Below are 4882 nucleotides of genomic sequence, written 5' to 3'. Positions count from 1 at the left end.
ACCCTCCTGCCTGGATAAAGATCCTTTGCAGGAAGAAAATTAATATGGCCCTTCCTGCCTTACCCCTGTAATCAGGCAAGGATTGTAATAGTAGGCACAAGATGCTTTTGTTGGTCCCTATTAACACTTGGCTTCTGTATTGGCTTTCTAGGGCTTCCATAACAAAGCACCATACACCGGGTGGCTTAAACAAGACAAATGTATTATGTCACAGTTCTAGATGCTAGAAGTCTAAAATCACGATGTCATTCCTTCTGAGAGCTGTAAAGGAATGATCTGTTCCAAGCCTCCCACCTTGACTGGTAGACGACCATCTTCTCCCTGTAACTACATGCCATCTTCCTTCTATGTGTGTCATCTTTGTGTCCAAATTTCTTCTTTTTATAAAGACACAGTCATTTTGATTACAGCCCATCCTAATTACCTGATTTTTAACTTTGTTAGTTTTGTAAAGACCTGCCTCCAAATAAGGTTACATTCTGAGGTACTGGGGGTTAGGATTCCAACATATCTTTTTTTGTGGTCAGGGAACATAATTAAACCATAACATCTTCCAAGAACTAAAGATGGTGTTCATCAATCATTTTACCTAAACCATTGCCTAAAATGATAATTATCAATATCAGTTAAGCTCAAATCAGCACATATTTATTAAGTGCCTGGCATCTTTGGAACATAATAGTGGATGCTGCGGTAGCACACAGGTATAATGGAGATATGGACATGGTCTCTACCTGCTCAACCCTAGGATAGGACATCAGAAGCAAGGGAAAGACAAGATGAGATGGGCCCAAATAACCACACCACAAGGTTTGGTGTGGTGAGTTCTACAAGAGCATTGTGAGTGAAGAGCTTTGGAAATACATAAAGGACAGGGAGGCAAGGACATTTCAACCAGGCCTTGAAGGACTCGTGAGATATCAAAAGGCAGTGTTGGCAGAAAGAGCAGTTCAGGAGAAAGATGAGCTTGAGCTGAGATGTGGAGTAGGGAGATTCATTCATTCAGGTGAGTGAACTGGGGTGTAGTTGAATGAGAGAAGAACTTTTCAAACTTCGTATAAGCGCAGTCCCAGAAAATATTTAAAACAGACATGGTCTGGCTTAAAATCCCAATTGTTGTAGATATCTGCACAGCACAGTTGAACCCCCAAGGTGGGACTACAGCAACAGGAAGTCAGCCTGAAAAAGCAGGGTGTGGCCAGCTTTGGATATCCAATTGTTGCCATGGCCCTGGGGACCACTAGGAGGTATTAGGAGGTTCCCAAGCAGAGAAGTAACTAAACCAGACTCTTCTGGTAATGATACATGAGATGGGTCAGAACAGGGAGAAATAACTTTGTCTTGAAGCAATACAGGTTTATAGAAATTTAATAAGAAAGTTATATATTGTTAAGTATGCAAAACTATAAAAAATGACCAAATACCCTCTGTTTTTCTGAGGCTGTTTGTGGCATCTTCACTACTAAGAAACCGCTCCAAGCTGCAGAGAGAAGAAGGCAGATTTTCTATTTCTAGAAACCAAGATTGACAGCAATGTCATTGAAAACATGGGACTTAGATTTACCCAGGCCTGTGTTTGAATTCCAGCTTCTACCAAAGTTCCTCAAGCCTGAGTATTGATTCTTTCATCTGAAAAAGAAAGAAAATTGCATCAACTTTATGTTATTATCATGGGAATTAAATAAGGTCATTTATTTATTTATTTACTTGCTTAGGTCGTCAAATGATCTTTCACTGAAATATTTTCCTTTGTAGTTCTTAACTAGCTGGGCATTCCACTGCACCACTATTCATATCTTCTGTGTCATGAGGGGGAGGTCATTGACATTGCATCCCACACATTAGGCAGCCTCCAGGATCTCTTTAATAGTTCCATAAAGTTCTCTGGCTAAAGATCAGTGTCACATCTGTCAGGCAATGTTGATAATCTTATTAAAAGTGATGTTTCCACTGTGCTTAATGTTTTTCTTCTTCTTTCTGTCCCTTGGCAGTTCCTTGAAGGCTTTGATAATCAGGGTAGAAGCAGAAGGTCCCACTTCAATCTAGACCTGTTTTGAATGGTCAGTTTCACTATAATCCTCAGACCCATCCAATTACTGGTTGTCTTGGCAATGTCATCACCAAACTCTTTTCAAGACAGACCCAGGGGACTGATCTTTAGGGCCAGGCAGACATGGCACCAACTTCCCCACTAGTCCAACTCAGGTATATAATTTTTATCTCATTGGGGTTGACCTTAGGTGGCATGGTGGAAGCAGCTGGTGTTGGATGAGCCTGGATTTGGGACAACTAAAGACAGTTACACCTTTGTCACCTTGAGCCAAAAGCCAAAAGTAAGGCCATATATTTAAAGTGTTGAGCATAATGCTTGGAAATAGCATTCATAATGTGAGTGTTCTCCAAGAAAAATTAACCAACCACATTAAGGGGAAGAAGGGCATTAGGTATACCTAGCAGAGTCATTCATGCTGATCTGATTGCTGGATTTCTCTGATCTAGCCATATCTTTCCCTTTGTTGAGCAGAGTTTCTGCTAGCCAAGGCACATTACAGGGGCCCCATCCACATTTCTCCATTTAATTCTCATCGTCTTCTATTGGAGACCACTCAGGTGGTCTCTCTCCTATATTCTGATCTGCATTGATCCGTTGATAAGTTGAGCCTACAAAAAAGAGTTCTGGGCAACAAAATAGAGAAATTACTTTATCCACACTATCAAGAAGCCTACTTTGTGGGTACTATCAAGACAGAATGTGCAGCAAATTGGTGAAGGCCACACAGCATGTCAGAATGACTGCACAGTAATTGAAAAGTATTGCTTGCACACTTTCAGGATCTGGGCAATCTCCCAGCAGACAATGGCATCGAGGAATAAACTATGCCATAAAAGATGGGTTCCAGCTGCATCCAGGGCAAATGTCACACATGTGCCTTGAGAAGTGCAGGACAGGCATCGACTACTCCAATGGTTTCCAAGGGAGCATGTTTCCCATGAGGCTGAGACAAGAAAAGAGCTTTGTCAAAAACAGCCTCTGTGGTCACATTTCCCATTTTTAGTTTGACTCAGCATTTTAAGCTTTCTCGGTTGCCCATCTGGAGAAGCACTGCTGGCCCTCACTCTGGCATTTCCGGAGGGTGTCCAGGATTTCCATCTAGCCCTCCTGCTAACCTCCAACCCCCATCCACAGGGCTTGAATCACCAACTTCCCTCAGCATTTCCCACCTAGCTGGTGGCTGCACCATGCTTCCACAACCACCAAAGGGGTGGTAAACTTACTGTTCAGAAGATTGAGTGAGGGCTTTGTTTTGCTTTATGAATTTGTTCATTTGGTGTCCTTTGCTTGGGCCTGTGAGGATGGGCTTTGATTGAATTTTAGACTTGAGATTGAGTTCCTAATGAACTCCATTGGGAGCCAGAAGAAGAATGAAGTGACAGAGGGACAGCTGATCTTTGACCCCAGCCCATTGAGGGCTGTTGTCATCACTGTTGGTGGCTGCTCTGAACAAGAATACATTGTCTCTCTGTCTATTGTGGACTTGCCATCACAGTCAGTCTTCACAGGATGTACCCCTTTAATCAGGAAATGTGTTCTTCCACTTAGGGCAAAGGGTGGATGAGGAAGGCAGATCATGTAAGTTCAGCAATACTCCAGAGAGTCAGGACTTGAGAAGGAAACATTTGGAGAAAATGGTAATATTACTAAGAATTAAAAAATGAATTTAAAATAAATACTTATTGAATAGTTTCTATATATTACTTATATGGGTTGTTTTATTTAATCATTTCAATAACCCTGTGAAGTAAGCCCTCTCCCACTTTTCAAATAAAAAAATCTGAGGTTTAGTCTTAAAAAAAAAAAAGTTATCAGTGAGGTAGACCTATGATTCCATGATTTAATCCCAGGCAATGAATCTAGAGTCTATAAGTACTACTTGGTGTTCTCTCCATGAATCAGGAGGGAAGTTGAGATCCAAAGTGGCTTTAGGAGCTCCACTAACCTCTCTATAATTAGAAAGACAAATACATCTGTGTGAGATGTTTCTTAGGTTCCTTTCTGACTATCCAAATAATCACCATCTTTCAAGGCTTTGGTCAAGGGCCCACTTCTCTGCAACTGCTTCCTTGAGAGATTTTCTGACTACCCATAATCCTTTCCATAACAATCATTTCAATCAAATTTGCTTAGAAATGCCTCATTAAAAAAGCTACTGTTATTACCCCCACTCCCACCGCCGGCCCCCATTTTACAGATTAAAAACTGAACTTAGAGAAGGTTCACCTAAGACCTCATTTCTAACAAGTAACTGAGTCTGGATTTGAACCCATGAGACCTGACACATAGTCAATGTGCTTTATCTCTGTGTTATATTGTTTCCTCTCAATTAAAGGCTATATGATACACCTTTGTCAATCAATCAAGTAATCTATATTTTTTGTTTTCTTTGCTGCAGTGCCCAGCAGCCTTGCCCTAGGCTCTCTAGAACTAGGTGCCGTTGTTCCCTCAAAGAACTTTCATGTAGTTAGCAACAACTTTTGTGCAAGTTTTCTTTGTATAAACAATTAACACACTTGGAATTTGGGAGAAACTGCAGAAGAAAGTATGGTAGCTCTCAATGACTTTGAGGGAAATTATCTCGTCATGATTTATACTAGATTATACTAGATTATACATCTTATACTAGATGTCGTTTGTTATTTTGTTGTTGTTTTCTTTAGATTCTTTGATTCACATTGCTATGGGAGAGCCAAGGGAAAAAAACTCAACTACTTCATACTGAAAGTGTGGAAAAATGCCATAGTTTCTTTGATTAGTGCCTAGGGTAGTTTTTTGTTTTCTTGAAATCAAGTCGGATTCCCAGATCCTACCACTTTAGAGTGGTGA

General features: G+C 40.7%; 1 pseudogene; it reads right to left on the bottom strand.

Annotated features, from left to right (window-relative positions):
* Nucleotides 1-1758: 1758 nt before the first annotated feature.
* Nucleotides 1759-2280, bottom strand: LOC124504699 (60S ribosomal protein L12-like; annotated as a pseudogene).
* Nucleotides 2281-4882: the final 2602 nt, after the last annotated feature.

Source organism: Lynx rufus, unplaced genomic scaffold, assembly GCF_022079265.1.
Source record: "Lynx rufus isolate CCGP_SWC_20201006 ecotype Redwood Valley unplaced genomic scaffold, mLynRuf1.p SCAF_9, whole genome shotgun sequence".
NCBI lineage: Eukaryota > Metazoa > Chordata > Mammalia > Carnivora > Felidae > Lynx > Lynx rufus.
Note: the sequence above shows the minus strand (reverse complement) of the source record. Positions and strands in the feature narration are given on the sequence as shown.